This window comes from Rattus norvegicus, chromosome 16 (assembly GCF_036323735.1).
Source record: "Rattus norvegicus strain BN/NHsdMcwi chromosome 16, GRCr8, whole genome shotgun sequence".
Taxonomy (NCBI): domain Eukaryota; kingdom Metazoa; phylum Chordata; class Mammalia; order Rodentia; family Muridae; genus Rattus; species Rattus norvegicus.
Window position 1 is genome coordinate 42,789,171 of NC_086034.1, and position 19,434 is coordinate 42,808,604.

The window sequence follows — 19,434 nt, forward strand, 5'->3', positions numbered from 1 at the left end:
GACATGCTTGTATGAGTGTGCTTTTCAATATGTAACAACATTTTAAGGAACGGACTCTAAGTATCATGGTGAATTCAGTAGATTCCCAATAGGATTCGCATGTAATAAGCTTGTTATTCAAGATAGAGCGACGTTTTAAGGAACGGAAACACTGTTTCTCTGTGAATTCAGTTAGTTCCCAGTAGCAGGCTCTTGTAATATGCGTACTTCTAAAGATTTATCAAAATTTGGTGTGCCTAATCTGAGTAACATGGTGAATTCGGTTAGTTCCCAATAGGCCGCAGTAGTAATAAGTGGACTGTTCGGGATATAGAAAAATTTTAACGAATGGAATCAAAATTTCTAGGCGAATTCAGTGAGTTCCCAATGGGACATGCTTGTATGAGTGTGCTTTTCAATATGTAACAACATTTTAAGGAACGGACTCTAAGTATCATGGTGAATTCAGTAGGTTCCCAATAGGATTCGCATGTAATAAGCTTGTTATTCAAGATAGAGCAACGTTTTAAGGAACGGAAACACTGTTTCTCTGTGAATTCAGTCAGTTCCCAGTAGCAGGCTCTTGTAATATGCGTACATCTAAAGATTTATCAAAATTTGGTGAGCCGAATCTGAGTAACATGGTGAATTCGGTTAGTTCCCTTTCGGCCGCAGTAGTAATAAGTGGACTGTTCGGGATATAGAAAAATTTTCACGAATGGAATCAAAATTTCTAGGCGAATTCAGTGAGTTCCCAATGGGACATGCTTGTATGAGTGTGCTTTTCAATATGTAACAACATTTTAAGGAACGGACTCTAAGTATCATGGTGAATTCAGTAGGTTCCCAATAGGATTCGCATGTAATAAGCTTGTTATTCAAGATAGAGCAACGTTTTAAGGAACGGAAACACTGTTTCTCTGTGAATTCAGTTAGTTCCCAGTAGCAGGCTCTTGTAATATGCGTACTTCTAAAGATTTATCAAAATTTGGTGTGCCGAATCTGAGTAACATGGTGAATTCGGTTAGTTTCCAATAAGCCGCAGTCTTAATAAGTGGACTGTTCGGGATATAGAAAAATTTTCCCGAATGGAATCAAAATTTCTAGGCGAATTCAGTGAGTTCCCAATGGGACATGCTTGTATGAGTGTGCTTTTCAATATGTAACAACATTTTAAGGAACGGACTCTAAGTATCATGGTGAATTCAGTATGTCCCCAATAGGATTCGCATGTAATAAGCTTGTTATTCAAGATAGAGCAACGTTTTAAGGAACGGAAACACTGTTTCTCTGTGAATTCAGTTAGTTCCCAGTAGCAGGCTCTTGTAATATGCGTACTTCTAAAGATTTATCAAAATTTGGTGTGCCGAATCTGAGTAACATGGTGAATTCTGTTAGTTCCCAATAGGCCGCAGTAGTAATAAGTGGACTGTTCGGGATATAGAAAAATTTTCACGGATGGAATCAAAATTTCTAGGGGAATTCAGTGAGTTCCCAATGGGACATGCTTGTATGAGTGTGCTTTTCAATATGTAACAACATTTTAAGGAACGGACTCTAAGTATCATGGTGAATTCAGTAGGTTCCCAATAGGATTCGCATGAAATAAGCTTGTTATTCAAGATAGTGCAACGTTTTAAGGAACGGAAACACTGTTTCTCTGTGAATTCAGTTAGTTCCCATAGCAGGCTCTTGTAATATGCGTACTTCTAAAGATTTATCAAAATTTGGTGTGCCGAATCTGAGTAACATGGTGAATTCGGTTAGTTCCCAATAGGCCGCAGTAGTAATAAGTGGACTGTTCGGGATATAGAAAAATTTTCACGAATGGAATCAAAATTTCTAGGCGAATTCAGTGAGTTCCCAATGGGACATGCTCGTATGAGTGTGCTTTTCAATATGTAACAACATTTTAAGGAACGGACTCTAAGTATCATGGTGAATTCAGTAGGTTCCCAAGAGGATTCGCATGTAATAAGCTTGTTATTCAAGATAGAGCAACGTTTTAAGGAACGGAAACACTGTTTCTCTGTGAATTCAGTTAGTTCCCAGTAGCAGGCTCTTGTAATATGCGTACTTCTAAAGATTATCAAAATTTGGTGTGCCGAATCTGAGTAACATGGTGAATTCGGTTAGTTCCCAATAGGCCGCAGTAGTAATAAGTGGACTGTTCGGGATATAGAAAAATTTTAACGAATGGAATCAAAATTTCTAGGCGAATTCAGTGAGTTCCCAATGGGACATGCTTGTATGAGTGTGCTTTTCAATATGTAACAACATTTTAAGGAACGGACTCTAAGTATCATGGTGAATTCAGTAGGTTCCCAATAGGATTCGCATGTGATAAGCTTGTTATTCAAGATAGAGCAACGTTTTAAGGAACGGAAACACTGTTTCTCTGTGAATTCAGTTAGTTCCCAGGAGCAGGCTCTTGTAATATGCGTACTTCTAAAGATTTATCAAAATTTGGTGTGCCGAATCTGAGTAACATGGTGAATTCGGTTAGTTCCCAATAGGCCGCAGTAGTAATAAGTGGACTGTTCGGGATATAGAAAAATTTTCACGAATGGAATCAAAATTTCTAGGCGAATTCAGTGAGTTCCCAATGGGACATGCTTGTATGAGTGTGCTTTTCAATATGTAACAACATTTTAAGGAACGGACTCTAAGTATCATGGTGAATTCAGTAGGTTCCCAATAGGATTCGCATGTAATAAGCTTGTTATTCAAGATAGAGCAACGTTTTAAGGAACGGAAACACTGTTTCTCTGTGAATTCAGTTAGTTCCCAGTAGCAGGCTATTGTAATATTCATACTTCTAAAGATTATCAAAATTTGGTGTGCCGAATCTGAGTAACATGGTGAATTCGGTTAGTTCCCAATAGGCCGCAGTAGTAATAAGTGGACTCTTCGGGATATAGAAAAATTTTCACGAATGGAATCAAAATTTCTAGGCGAATTCAGTGAGTTCCCAATGGGACATGCTTGTATGATGTGCTTTTCAATATGTAACAACATTTTAAGGAACGGACTCTAAGTATCATGGTGAATTCAGTAGGTTCCCAATAGGATTCGCATGTAATAAGCTTGTTATTCAAGATAGAGCAACGTTTTAAGGAACGGAAACACTGTTTCTCTGTAAATTCAGTTAGTTCCCAGTAGCAGGCTCTTGTAATATGCGTACTTCTAAAGATTATCAAAATTTGGTGTGCCGAATCTGAGTAACATGGTGAATTCGGTTAGTTCCCAATAGGCCGCAGTAGTAATAAGTGGACTGTTCGGGATATAGAAAAATTTTAACGAATGGAATCAAGTTTTCTAGGCGAATTCAGTGAGTTCCCAATGGGACATGCTTGTATGAGTGTGCTTTTCAATATGTAACAACATTTTAAGGAACGGACTCTAAGTATCATGGTGAATTCAGTAGGTTCCCAATAGGATTCGCATGTAATAAGCTTGTTATTCAAGATAGAGCAACGTTTTAAGGAACGGAAACACTGTTTCTCTGTGAATTCAGTTAGTTCCCCGTAGCAGGCTCTTGTAATATGCGTCCTTCTTAAGATTTATCAAAATTTGTGTGCCGAATCTGAGTAACATGGTGAATTCGGTTAGTTCCCACTAGGCCGCAGTAGTAATAAGCGGACTGTTCGGGATATAGAAAAATTTTCACGAATGGAATCAAAATTTCTAGGCGAATTCAGTGAGCCCCAATGGGACATGCTTGTATGAGTGTGCTTTTCAATATGTAACAACATTTTAAGGAACGGACTCTAAGTATCATGGTGAATTCAGTAGATTCCCAATAGGATTTGCATGTAATAAGCTTGTTATTCAAGATAGAGCGACGTTTTAAGGAACGGAAACACTGTTTCTCTGTGAATTCAGTTAGTTCCCAGTAGCAGGCTCTTGTAATATGCGTACTTCTAAAGATTTATCAAAATTTGGTGTGCCTAATCTGAGTAACATGGTGAATTCGGTTAGTTCCCAATAGGCCGCAGTAGTAATAAGTGGACTGTTCGGGATATAGAAAAATTTTAACGAATGGAATCAAAATTTCTAGGCGAATTCAGTGAGTTCCCAATGGGACATGCTTGTATGAGTGTGCTTTTCAATATGTAACAACATTTTCAGGAACGGACTCTAAGTATCATGGTGAATTCAGTAGGTTCCCAATAGGATTCGCATGTAATAAACTTGTTATTCAAGATAGAGCAACGTTTTAAGGAACGGAAACACTGTTTCTCTGTGAATTCAGTCAGTTCCCAGTAGCAGGCTCTTGTAATATGCGTACATCTAAAGATTTATCAAAATTTGGTGTGCCGAATCTGAGTAACATGGTGAATTCTGTTAGTTCCCTTTAGGCCGCAGTAGTAATAAGTGGACTGTTCGGGATATAGAAAAATTTTCACGAATGGAATCAAAATTTCTAGGCGAATTCAGTGAGTTCCCAATGGGACATGCTTGTATGAGTGTGCTTTTCAATATGTAACAACATTTTAAGGAACGGACTCTAAGTATCATGGTGAATTCAGTAGGTTCCCAATAGGATTCGCATGTAATAAGCTTGTTATTCAAGATAGCGCAACGTTTTAAGGAACAGAAACACTGTTTCTCTGTGAATTCAGTTAGTTCCCAGTAGCAGGCTCTTGTAATATGCGTACTTCTAAAGATTTATCAAAATTTGGTGTGCCGAATCTGAGTAACATGGTGAATTCGGTTAGTTTCCAATAGGCCGCAGTCTTAATAAGTGGACTGTTCGGGATATAGAAAAATTTTCACGAATGGAATCAAAATTTCTAGGCGAATTCAGTGAGTTCCCAAAGGGACATGCTTGTATGAGTGTGCTTTTCAATATGTAACAACATTTTAAGGAACGGACTCTAAGTATCATGGTGAATTCAGTATGTTCCCAATAGGATTCGCATGTAATAAGCTTGTTATTCAAGATAGAGCAACGTTTTAAGGAACGGAAACACTGTTTCTCTGTGAATTCAGTTAGTTCCCAGTAGCAGGCTCTTGTAATATGCGTACTTCTAAAGATTTATCAAAATTTGGTGTGCCGAATCTGAGTAACATGGTGAATTCGGTTAGTTCCCAATAGGCCGCAGTAGTAATAAGTGGACTGTTCGGGATATAGAAAAATTTTCACGGATGGAATCAAAATTTCTAGGCGAATTCAGTGAGTTCCCAATGGGACATGCTTGTATGAGTGTGCTTTTCAATATGTAACAACATTTTAAGGAACGGACTCTAAGTATCATGGTGAATTCAGTAGGTTCCCAATAGGATTCGCATGAAATAAGCTTGTTATTCAAGATAGTGCAACGTTTTAAGGAACGGAAACACTGTTTCTCTGTGAATTCAGTTAGTTCCCATAGCAGGCTCTTGTAATATGCGTACTTCTAAAGATTTATCAAAATGTGGTGTGCCGAATCTGAGTAACATGGTGAATTCGGTTAGTTCCCAATAGGCCGCAGTAGTAATAAGTGGACTGTTCGGGATATAGAAAAATTTTCACGAATGGAATCAAAATTTCTAGGCGAATTCAGTGAGTTCCCAATGGGACATGCTTGTATGAGTGTGCTTTTCAATATGTAACAACATTTTAAGGAACGGACTCTAAGTATCATGGTGAATTCAGTAGGTTCCCAAGAGGATTCGCATGTAATAAGCTTGTTATTCAAGATAGAGCAACGTTTTAAGGAACGGAAACACTGTTTCTCTGTGAATTCAGTTAGTTCCCAGTAGCAGGCTCTTGTAATATGCGTACTTCTAAAGATTATCAAAATTTGGTGTGCCGAATCTGAGTAACATGGTGAATTCGGTTAGTTCCCAATAGGCCGCAGTAGTAATAAGTGGACTGTTCGGGATATAGAAAAATTTTCACGAATGGAATCAAAATTTCTAGGCGAATTCAGTGAGTTCCCAATGGGACATGCTTGTATGAGTGTGCTTTTCAATATGTAACAACATTTTAAGGAACGGACTCTAAGTATCATGGTGAATTCAGTAGGTTCCCAATAGGATTCGCATGTAATAAGCTTGTTATTCAAGATAGAGCAACGTTTTAAGGAACGGAAACACTGTTTCTCTGTGAATTCAGTTAGTTCCCAGTAGCAGGCTCTTGTAATATGCGTACTTCTAAAGATTATCAAAATTTGGTGTGCCGAATCTGAGTAACATGGTGAATTCGGTTAGTTCCCAATAGGCCGCAGTAGTAATAAGTGGACTGTTCGGGATATAGAAAAATTTTAACGATTGGAATCAAAATTTGTAGGCGAATTCAGTGAGTTCCCAATGGGACATGCTTGTATGAGTGTGCTTTTCAATATGTAACAACATTTTAAGGAACGGACTCTAAGTATCATGGTGAATTCAGTAGGTTCCCAATAGGATTCGCATGTAATAAGCTTGTTATTCAAGATAGAGCAACGTTATAAGGAACGTAAACACTGTTTCTCTGTGAATTCAGTTAGTTCCCCGTAGCAGGCTCTTGTAATATGCGTCCTTCTTAAGATTTATCAAAATTTGGTGTGCCGAATCTGAGTAACATGGTGAATTCGGTTAGTTCCCACTAGGCCGCAGTAGTAATAAGCGGACTGTTCGGGATATAGAAAAATTTTCACGAATGGAATCAAAATTTCTAGGCGAATTCAGTGAGCCCCAATGGGACATGCTTGTATGAGTGTGCTTTTCAATATGTAACAACATTTTAAGGAACGGACTCTAAGTATCATGGTGAATTCAGTAGATTCCCAATAGGATTCGCATGTAATAAGCTTGTTATTCAAGATAGAGCGACGTTTTAAGGAACGGAAACACTGTTTCTCTGTGAATTCAGTTAGTTCCCAGTAGCAGGCTCTTGTAATATGCGTACTTCTAAAGATTTATCAAAATTTGGTGTGCCTAATCTGAGTAACATGGTGAATTCGGTTAGTTCCCAATAGGCCGCAGTAGTAATAAGTGGACTGTTCGGGATATAGAAAAATTTTAACGAATGGAATCAAAATTTCTAGGCGAATTCAGTGAGCCCCAATGGGACATGCTTGTATGAGTGTGCTTTTCAATATGTAACAACATTTTAAGGAACGGACTCTAAGTATCATGGTGAATTCAGTAGATTCCCAATAGGATTTGCATGTAATAAGCTTGTTATTCAAGATAGAGCGACGTTTTAAGGAACGGAAACACTGTTTCTCTGTGAATTCAGTTAGTTCCCAGTAGCAGGCTCTTGTAATATGCGTACTTCTAAAGATTTATCAAAATTTGGTGTGCCTAATCTGAGTAACATGGTGAATTCGGTTAGTTCCCAATAGGCCGCAGTAGTAATAAGTGGACTGTTCGGGATATAGAAAAATTTTAACGAATGGAATCAAAATTTCTAGGCGAATTCAGTGAGTTCCCAATGGGACATGCTTGTATGAGTGTGCTTTTCAATATGTAACAACATTTTAAGGAACGGACTCTAAGTATCATGGTGAATTCAGTAGGTTCCCAATAGGATTCGCATGTAATAAACTTGTTATTCAAGATAGAGCAACGTTTTAAGGAACGGAAACACTGTTTCTCTGTGAATTCAGTCAGTTCCCAGTAGCAGGCTCTTGTAATATGCGTACATCTAAAGATTTATCAAAATTTGGTGTGCCGAATCTGAGTAACATGGTGAATTCTGTTAGTTCCCTTTAGGCCGCAGTAGTAATAAGTGGACTGTTCGGGATATAGAAAAATTTTCACGAATGGAATCAAAATTTCTAGGCGAATTCAGTGAGTTCCCAATGGGACATGCTTGTATGAGTGTGCTTTTCAATATGTAACAACATTTTAAGGAACGGACTCTAAGTATCATGGTGAATTCAGTAGGTTCCCAATAGGATTCGCATGTAATAAGCTTGTTATTCAAGATAGAGCAACGTTTTAAGGAACGGAAACACTGTTTCTCTGTGAATTCAGTTAGTTCCCAGTAGCAGGCTCTTGTAATATGCGTACTTCTAAAGATTTATCAAAATTTGGTGTGCCGAATCTGAGTAACATGGTGAATTCGGTTAGTTCCCAATAGGCCGCAGTAGTAATAAGTGGACTGTTCGGGATATAGAAAAATTTTCACGAATGGAATCAAAATTTCTAGGCGAATTCAGTGAGTTCCCAATGGGACATGCTTGTATGAGTGTGCTTTTCAATATGTAACAACATTTTAAGGAACGGACTCTAAGTATCATGGTGAATTCAGTAGGTTCCCAATAGGATACGCATGTGATAAGCTGGTTATTCAAGATAGAGCAACGTTTTAAGGAACGGAAACACTGTTTCTCTGTGAATTCAGTTAGTTCCCAAGAGCAGGCTCTTGTAATATGCGTACTTCTAAAGATTTATCAAAATTTGGTGTGCCGAATCTGAGTAACATGGTGAATTCGGTTAGTTCCCAATAGGCCGCAGTAGTAATAAGTGGACTGTTCGGGATATAGAAAAATTTTCACGAATGGAATCAAAATTTCTAGGCGAATTCAGTGAGTTCCCAATGGGACATGCTTGTATGAGTGTGCTTTTCAATATGTAACAACATTTTAAGGAACGGACTCTAAGTATCATGGTGAATTCAGTAGGTTCCCAATAGGATTCGCATGTAATAAGCTTGTTATTCAAGATAGAGCAACGTTTTAAGGAACGGAAACACTGTTTCTCTGTGAATTCAGTTAGTTCCCAGTAGCAGGCTCTTGTAATATGCGTACTTCTAAAGATTATCAAAATTTGGTGTGCCGAATCTGAGTAACATGGTGAATTCGGTTAGTTCCCAATAGGCCGCAGTAGTAATAAGTGGACTGTTCGGGATATAGAAAAATTTTCACGAATGGAATCAAAATTTCTAGGCGAATTCAGTGAGTTCCCAATGGGACATGCTTGTATGAGTGTGCTTTTCAATATGTAACAACATTTTAAGGAACGGACTCTAAGTATCATGGTGAATTCAGTAGGTTCCCAATAGGATTCGCATGTAATAAGCTTGTTATTCAAGATAGAGCAACGTTTTAAGGAACGGAAACACTGTTTCTCTGTGAATTCAGTTAGTTCCCAGTAGCAGGCTCTTGTAATATGCGTACTTCTAAAGATTATCAAAATTTGGTGTGCCGAATCTGAGTAACATGGTGAATTCGGTTAGTTCCCAATAGGCCGCAGTAGTAATAAGTGGACTGTTCGGGATATAGAAAAATTTTCACGAATGGAATCAAAATTTCTAGGCGAATTCAGTGAGTTCCCAATGGGACATGCTTGTATGAGTGTGCTTTTCAATATGTAACAACATTTTAAGGAACGGACTCTAAGTATCATGGTGAATTCAGTAGGTTCCCAGTAGGATTCGCATGTGATAAGATTGTTATTCAAGATAGAGCAACGTTTTCAGGAACGGAAACACTGTTTCTCTGTGAATTCAGTTAGTTCCCAGGAGCAGGCTCTTGTAATATGCGTACTTCTAAAGATTTATCAAAATTTGGTGTGCCGAATCTGAGTAACATGGTGAATTCTGTTAGTTCCCAATAGGCCGCAGTAGTAATAAGTGGACTGTTCGGGATATAGAAAAATTTTCACGAATGGAATCAAAATTTCTAGGCGAATTCAGTGAGTTCCCAATGGGACATGCTTGTATGAGTGTGCTTTTCAATATGTAACAACATTTTAAGGAACGGACTCTAAGTATCATGGTGAATTCAGTAGGTTCCCAATAGGATTCGCATGTAATAAGCTTGTTATTCAAGATAGAGCAACGTTTTAAGGAACGGAAACACTGTTTCTCTGTGAATTCAGTTAGTTCCCAGTAGCAGGCTCTTGTAATATGCGTACTTCTAAAGATTATCAAAATTTGGTGTGCCGAATCTGAGTAACATGGTGAATTCGGTTAGTTCCCAATAGGCCGCAGTAGTAATAAGTGGACTGTTCGGGATATAGAAAAATTTTCACGAATGGAATCAAAATTTCTAGGCGAATTCAGTGAGTTCCCAATGGGACATGCTTGTATGAGTGTGCTTTTCAATATGTAACAACATTTTAAGGAACGGACTCTAAGTATCATGGTGAATTCAGTAGGTTCCCAATAGGATTCGCATGTAATAAGCTTGTTATTCAAGATAGAGCAACGTTATAAGGAACGGAAACACTGTTTCTCTGTGAATTCAGTTAGTTCCCAGTAGCAGGCTCTTGTAATATGCGTACTTCTAAAGATTATCAAAATTTGGTGTGCCGAATCTGAGTAACATGGTGAATTCGGTTAGTTCCCAATAGGCTGCAGTAGTAATAAGTGGACTGTTCGGGATATAGAAAAATTTTAACGAATGGAATCAAATTTTCTAGGCGAATTCAGTGAGTTCCCAATGGGACATGCTTGTATGAGTGTGCTTTTCAATATGTAACAACATTTTAAGGAACGGACTCTAAGTATCATGGTGAATTCAGTAGGTTCCCAATAGGATTCGCATGTAATAAGCTTGTTATTCAAGATAGAGCAACGTTATAAGGAACGGAAACACTGTTTCTCTGTGAATTCAGTTAGTTCCCCGTAGCAGGCTCTTGTAATATGCGTCCTTCTTAAGATTTATCAAAATTTGGTGTGCCGAATCTGAGTAACATGGTGAATTCGGTTAGTTCCCACTAGGCCGCAGTAGTAATAAGCGGACTGTTCGGGATATAGAAAAATTTTCACGAATGGAATCAAAATTTCTAGGCGAATTCAGTGAGCCCCAATGGGACATGCTTGTATGAGTGTGCTTTTCAATATGTAACAACATTTTAAGGAACGGACTCTAAGTATCATGGTGAATTCAGTAGATTCCCAATAGGATTCGCATGTAATAAGCTTGTTATTCAAGATAGAGCGACGTTTTAAGGAACGGAAACACTGTTTCTCTGTGAATTCAGTTAGTTCCCAGTAGCAGGCTCTTGTAATATGCGTACTTCTAAAGATTTATCAAAATTTGGTGTGCCTAATCTGAGTAACATGGTGAATTCGGTTAGTTCCCAATAGGCCGCAGTAGTAATAAGTGGACTGTTCGGGATATAGAAAAATTTTAACGAATGGAATCAAAATTTCTAGGCGAATTCAGTGAGTTCCCAATGGGACATGCTTGTATGAGTGTGCTTTTCAATATGTAACAACATTTTAAGGAACGGACTCTAAGTATCATGGTGAATTCAGTAGGTTCCCAATAGGATTCGCATGTAATAAGCTTGTTATTCAAGATAGAGCAACGTTTTAAGGAACGGAAACACTGTTTCTCTGTGAATTCAGTTAGTTCCCCTTAGCAGGCTCTTGTAATATGCGTCCTTCTTAAGATTTATCAAAATTTGGTGTGCCGAATCTGAGTAACATGGTGAATTCGGTTAGTTCCCACTAGGCCGCAGTAGTAATAAGTGGACTGTTCGGGATATAGAAAAATTTTAACGAATGGAATCAAAATTTCTAGGCGAATTCAGTGAGTTCCCAATGGGACATGCTTGTATGAGTGTGCTTTTCAATATGTAACAACATTTTAAGGAACGGACTCTAAGTATCATGGTGAATTCAGTAGGTTCCCAATAGGATTCGCATGTAATAAGCTTGTTATTCAAGATAGAGCAACGTTTTAAGGAACGGAAACACTGTTTCTCTGTGAATTCAGTCAGTTCCCAGTAGCAGGCTCTTGTAATATGCGTACTTCTAAAGATTTATCAAAATTTGGTGTGCCGAATCTGAGTAACATGGTGAATTCGGTTAGTTCACTTTAGGCCGCAGTAGTAATAAGTGGACTGTTCGGGATATAGAAAAATTTTCTCGAATGGAATCAAAATTTCTAGGCGAATTCAGTGAGTTCCCAATGGGACATGCTTGTATGAGTGTGCTTTTCAATATGTAACAACATTTTAAGGAATGGACTCTAAGTATCATGGTGAATTCAGTAGGTTCCCAATAGGATTCGCATGTAATAAGCTTGTTATTCAAGATAGAGCAACGTTATAAGGAACGGAAACACTGTTTCTCTGTGAATTCAGTTAGTTCCCAGTAGCAGGCTCTTGTAATATGCGTACTTCTAAAGATTATCAAAATTTGGTGTGCCGAATCTGAGTAACATGGTGAATTCGGTTAGTTCCCAATAGGCCGCAGTAGTAATAAGTGGACTGTTCGGGATATAGAAAAATTTTCACGAATGGAATCAAAATTTCTAGGCGAATTCAGTGAGTTCCCAATGGGACATGCTTGTATGAGTGTGCTTTTCAATATGTAACAACATTTTAAGGAACGGACTCTAAGTATCATGGTGAATTCAGTAGGTTCCCAATAGGATTCGCATGTAATAAGCTTGTTATTCAAGATAGAGCAACGTTTTAAGGAACGGAAACACTGTTTCTCTGTGAATTCAGTTAGTTCCCAGTAGCAGGCTCTTGTAATATGCGTACTTCTAAAGATTATCAAAATTTGGTGTGCCGAATCTGAGTAACATGGTGAATTCGGTTAGTTCCCAATAGGCTGCAGTAGTAATAAGTGGACTGTTCGGGATATAGAAAAATTTTAACGAATGGAATCAAATTTTCTAGGCGAATTCAGTGAGTTCCCAATGGGACATGCTTGTATGAGTGTGCTTTTCAATATGTAACAACATTTTAAGGAACGGACTCTAAGTATCATGGTGAATTCAGTAGGTTCCCAATAGGATTCGCATGTAATAAGCTTGTTATTCAAGATAGAGCAACGTTATAAGGAACGGAAACACTGTTTCTCTGTGAATTCAGTTAGTTCCCCGTAGCAGGCTCTTGTAATATGCGTCCTTCTTAAGATTTATCAAAATTTGGTGTGCCGAATCTGAGTAACATGGTGAATTCGGTTAGTTCCCACTAGGCCGCAGTAGTAATAAGCGGACTGTTCGGGATATAGAAAAATTTTCACGAATGGAATCAAAACTTCTAGGCGAATTCAGTGAGCTCCAATGGGACATGCTTGTATGAGTGTGCTTTTCAATATGTAACAACATTTTAAGGAACGGACTCTAAGTATCATGGTGAATTCAGTAGATTCCCAATAGGATTCGCATGTAATAAGCTTGTTATTCAAGATAGAGCGACGTTTTAAGGAACGGAAACACTGTTTCTCTGTGAATTCAGTTAGTTCCCAGTAGCAGGCTCTTGTAATATGCGTACTTCTAAAGATTTATCAAAATTTGGTGTGCCTAATCTGAGTAACATGGTGAATTCGGTTAGTTCCCAATAGGCCGCAGTAGTAATAAGTGGACTGTTCGGGATATAGAAAAATTTTAACGAATGGAATCAAAATTTCTAGGCGAATTCAGTGAGTTCCCAATGGGACATGCTTGTATGAGTGTGCTTTTCAATATGTAACAACATTTTAAGGAACGGACTCTAAGTATCATGGTGAATTCAGTAGGTTCCCAATAGGATTCGCATGTAATAAGCTTGTTATTCAAGATAGAGCAACGTTTTAAGGAACGGAAACACTGTTTCTCTGTGAATTCAGTTAGTTCCCCTTAGCAGGCTCTTGTAATATGCGTCCTTCTTAAGATTTATCAAAATTTGGTGTGCCGAATCTGAGTAACATGGTGAATTCGGTTAGTTCCCACTAGGCCGCAGTAGTAATAAGTGGACTGTTCGGGATATAGAAAAATTTTAACGAATGGAATCAAAATTTCTAGGCGAATTCAGTGAGTTCCCAATGGGACATGCTTGTATGAGTGTGCGTTTCAATATGTAACAACATTTTAAGGAACGGACTCTAAGTATCATGGTGAATTCAGTAGGTTCCCAATAGGATTCGCATGTAATAAGCTTGTTATTCAAGATAGAGCAACGTTTTAAGGAACGGAAACACTGTTTCTCTGTGAATTCAGTCAGTTCCCAGTAGCAGGCTCTTGTAATATGCGTACTTCTAAAGATTTATCAAAATTTGGTGTGCCGAATCTGAGTAACATGGTGAATTCGGTTAGTTCACTTTAGGCCGCAGTAGTAATAAGTGGACTGTTCGGGATATAGAAAAATTTTCTCGAATGGAATCAAAATTTCTAGGCGAATTCAGTGAGTTCCCAATGGGACATGCTTGTATGAGTGTGCTTTTCAATATGTAACAACATTTTAAGGAATGGACTCTAAGTATCATGGTGAATTCAGTAGGTTCCCAATAGGATTCGCATGTAATAAGCTTGTTATTCAAGATAGAGCAACGTTATAAGGAACGGAAACACTGTTTCTCTGTGAATTCAGTTAGTTCCCCGTAGCAGGCTCTTGTAATATGCGTCCTTCTTAAGATTTATCAAAATTTGGTGTGCCGAATCTGAGTAACATGGTGAATTCGGTTAGTTCCCACTAGGCCGCAGTAGTAATAAGCGGACTGTTCGGGATATAGAAAAATTTTCACGAATGGAATCAAAATTTCTAGGCGAATTCAGTGAGCCCCAATGGGACATGCTTGTATGAGTGTGCTTTTCAATATGTAACAACATTTTAAGGAACGGACTCTAAGTATCATGGTGAATTCAGTAGATTCCCAATAGGATTCGCATGTAATAAGCTTGTTATTCAAGATAGAGCGACGTTTTAAGGAACGGAAACACTGTTTCTCTGTGAATTCAGTTAGTTCCCAGTAGCAGGCTCTTGTAATATGCGTACTTCTAAAGATTTATCAAAATGTGGTGTGCCGAATCTGAGTAACATGGTGAATTCGGTTAGTTCCCAATAGGCCGCAGTAGTAATAAGTGGACTGTTCGGGATATAGAAAAATTTTAACGAATGGAATCAAAATTTCTAGGCGAATTCAGTGAGTTCCCAATGGGACATGCTTGTATGAGTGTGCTTTTCAATATGTAACAACATTTTAAGGAACGGACTCTAAGTATCATGGTGAATTCAGTAGGTTCCCAATAGGATTCGCATGTAATAAGCTTGTTATTCAAGATAGAGCAACGTTTTAAGGAACGGAAACACTGTTTCTCTGTGAATTCAGTTAGTTCCCCGTAGCAGGCTCTTGTAATATGCGTCCTTCTTAAGATTTATCAAAATTTGGTGTGCCGAATCTGAGTAACATGGTGAATTCGGTTAGTTCCCACTAGGCCGCAGTAGTAATAAGTGGACTGTTCGGGATATAGAAAAATTTTAACGAATGGAATCAAAATTTCTAGGCGAATTCAGTGAGTTCCCAATGGGACATGCTTGTATGAGTGTGCTTTTCAATATGTAACAACATTTTAAGGAACGGACTCTAAGTATCATGGTGAATTCAGTAGGTTCCCAATAGGATTCGCATGTAATAAGCTTGTTATTCAAGATAGAGCAACGTTTTAAGGAACGGAAACACTGTTTCTCTGTGAATTCAGTCAGTTCCCAGTAGCAGGCTCTTGTAATATGCGTACTTCTAAAGATTTATCAAAATTTGGTGTGCCGAATCTGAGTAACATGGTGAATTCGGTTAGTTCCCTTTAGGCCGCAGTAGTAATAAGTGGACTGTTCGGGATATAGAAAAATTTTCTCGAATGGAATCAAAATTTCTAGGCGAATTCAGTGAGTTCCCAATGGGACATGCTTGTATGAGTGTGCTTTTCAATATGTAACAACATTTTAAGGAATGGACTCTAAGTATCATGGTGAATTCAGTAGGTTCCCAATAGGATTCGCATGTAATAAGCTTGTTATTCAAGATAGAGCAACGTTTTAAGGAACAGAAACACTGTTTCTCTGTGAATTCAGTTAGTTCCCAGTAGCAGGCTCTTGTAATATGCGTACTTCTAAAGATTTATCAAAATTTGGTGTGCCGAATCTGAGTAACATGGTGAATTCGGTTAGTTTCCAATAGGCCGCAGTAGTAATAAGTGGACTGTTCGGGATATAGAAAATTTTCACGAATGGAATCAAAATTTCTAGGCGAATTCAGTGAGTTCCCAAAGGGACATGCTTGTGTGAGTGTGCTTTTCAATATGTAACAACATTTTAAGGAACGGACTCTAAGTATCATGGTGAATTCAGTATGTTCCCAATAGGATTCGCATGTAATAAGCTTGTTATTCAAGATAGAGCAACGTTTTAAGGAACGGAAACACTGTTTCTCTGTGAATTCAGTTAGTTCCCAGTAGCAGGCTCTTGTAATATGCGTACTTCTAAAGATTTATCAAAATTTGGTGTGCCGAATCTGAGTAACATGGTGAATTCGGTTAGTTCCCAATAGGCCGCAGTAGTAATAAGTGGACTGTTCGGGATATAGAAAAATTTTCACGGATGGAATCAAAATTTCTAGGCGAATTCAGTGAGTTCCCAATGGGACATGCTTGTATGAGTGTGCTTTTCAATATGTAACAACATTTTAAGGAACGGACTCAAAGTATCATGGTGAATTCAGTAGGTTCCCAATAGGATTCGCATGAAATAAGCTTGTTATTCAAGATAGAGCAACGTTTTAAGGAACGGAAACACTGTTTCTCTGTGAATTCAGTTAGTTCCCAGTAGCAGGCTCTTGTAATATGCGTACTTCTAAAGATTTATCAAAATTTGGTGTGCCGAATCTGAGTAACATGGTGAATTCGGTTAGTTCCCAATAGGCCGCAGTAGTAATAAGTGGACTGTTCGGGATATAGAAAAATTTTCACGAATGGAATCAAAATTTCTAGGCGAATTCAGTGAGTTCCCAATGGGACATGCTTGTATGAGTGTGCTTTTCAATATGTAACAACATTTTAAGGAACGGACTCTAAGTATCATGGTGAATTCAGTAGGTTCCCAATAGGATTCGCATGTAATAAGCTTGTTATTCAAGATAGAGCAACGTTTTAAGGAACGGAAACACTGTTTCTCTGTGAATTCAGTTAGTTCCCAGTAGCAGGCTCTTGTAATATGCGTACTTCTAAAGATTTATCAAAATTTGGTGTGCCTAATCTGAGTAACATGGTGAATTCGGTTAGTTCCCAATAGGCCGCAGTAGTAATAAGTGGACTGTTCGGGATATAGAAAAATTTTAACGAATGGAATCAAAATTTCTAGGCGAATTCAGTGAGTTCCCAATGGGACATGCTTGTATGAGTGTGCTTTTCAATATGTAACAACATTTTAAGGAACGGACTCTAAGTATCATGGTGAATTCAGTAGGTTCCCAATAGGATTCGCATGTAATAAACTTGTTATTCAAGATAGAGCAACGTTTTAAGGAACGGAAACACTGTTTCTCTGTGAATTCAGTCAGTTCCCAGTAGCAGGCTCTTGTAATATGCGTACATCTAAAGATTTATCAAAATTTGGTGTGCCGAATCTGAGTAACATGGTGAATTCTGTTAGTTCCCTTTAGGCCGCAGTAGTAATAAGTGGACTGTTCGGGATATAGAAAAATTTTCACGAATGGAATCAAAATTTCTAGGCGAATTCAGTGAGTTCCCAATGGGACATGCTTGTATGAGTGTGCTTTTCAATATGTAACAACATTTTAAGGAACGGACTCTAAGTATCATGGTGAATTCAGTAGGTTCCCAATAGGATTCGCATGTAATAAGCTTGTTATTCAAGATAGAGCAACGTTTTAAGGAACAGAAACACTGTTTCTCTGTGAATTCAGTTAGTTCCCAGTAGCAGGCTCTTGTAATATGCGTACTTCTAAAGATTTATCAAAATTTGGTGTGCCGAATCTGAGTAACATGGTGAATTCGGTTAGTTTCCAATAGGCCGCAATAGTAATAAGTGGACTGTTCGGGATATAGAAAAATTTTCACGAATGGAATCAAAATTTCTAGGCGAATTCAGTGAGTTCCCAAAGGGACATGCTTGTGTGAGTGTGCTTTTCAATATGTAACAACATTTTAAGGAACGGACTCTAAGTATCATGGTGAATTCAGTATGTTCCCAATAGGATTCGCATGTAATAAGCTTGTTATTCAAGATAGAGCAACGTTTTAAGGAACGGAAACACTGTTTCTCTGTGAATTCAGTTAGTTCCCAGTAGCAGGCTCTTGTAATATGCGTACTTCTAAAGATTTATCAAAATTTGGTGTGCCGAATCTGAGTAACATGGTGAATTCGGTTAGTTCCCAATAGGCCGCAGTAGTAATAAGTGGACTGTTCGGGATATAGAAAAATTTTCACGGATGGAATCAAAATTTCTAGGCGAATTCAGTGAGTTCCCAATGGGACATGCTTGTATGAGTGTGCTTTTCAATATGTAACAACATTTTAAGGAACGGACTCTAAGTATCATGGTGAATTCAGTAGGTTCCCAATAGGATTCGCATGAAATAAGCTTGTTATTCAAGATAGTGCAACGTTTTAAGGAACGGAAACACTGTTTCTCTGTGAATTCAGTTAGTTCCCATAGCAGGCTCTTGTAATATGCGTACTTCTAAAGATTTATCAAAATGTGGTGTGCCGAATCTGAGTAACATGGTGAATTCGGTTAGTTCCCAATAGGCCGCAGTAGTAATAAGTGGACTGTTCGGGATATAGAAAAATTTTCACGAATGGAATCAAAATTTCTAGGCGAATTCAGTGAGTTCCCAATGGGACATGCTTGTATGAGTGTGCTTTTCAATATGTAACAACATTTTAAGGAACGGACTCTAAGTATCATGGTGAATTCAGTAGGTTCCCAAGAGGATTCGCATGTAATAAGCTTGTTATTCAAGATAGAGCAACGTTTTAAGGAACGGAAACACTGTTTCTCTGTGAATTCAGTTAGTTCCCAGTAGCAGGCTCTTGTAATATGCGTACTTCTAAAAATTTATCAAAATTTGGTGTGCCGAATCTGAGTAACATGGTGAATTCGGTTAGTTCCCAATAGGCCGCAGTAGTAATAAGTGGACTGTTCGGGATATAGAAAAATTTTCACGAATGGAATCAAAATTTCTAGGCGAATTCAGTGAGTTCCCAATGGGACATGCTTGTATGAGTGTGCTTTTCAATATGTAACAACATTTTAAGTACGGACTCTAAGTATCATGGTGAATTCAGTAGGTTCCCAATAGGATTCGCATGTAATAAGCTTGTTATTCAAGATAGAGCAACGTTTTAAGGAACGGAAACACTGTTTCTCTGTGAATTCAGTTAGTTCCCAGTAGCAGGCTCTTGTAATATGCGTACTTCTAAAGATTTATCAAAATTTGGTGTGCCGAATCTGAGTAACATGGTGAATTCGGTTAGTTCCCAATAGGCCGCAGTAGTAATAAGTGGACTGTTCGGGATATAGAAAAATTTTCACGAATGGAAATAAAATTTCTAGGCGAATTCAGTGAGTTCCCAATGGGACATGCTTGTATGAGTGTGCTTTTCAATATGTAACAAAATTTTAAGGAACGGACTCTAAGTATCATGGTGAATTCAGTAGGTTCCCAATAGGATACGCATGTGATAAGCTGGTTATTCAAGATAGAGCAACGTTTTAAGGAACGGAAACACTGTTTCTCTGTGAATTCAGTTAGTTCCCAGGAGCAGGCTCTTGTAATATGCGTACTTCTAAAGATT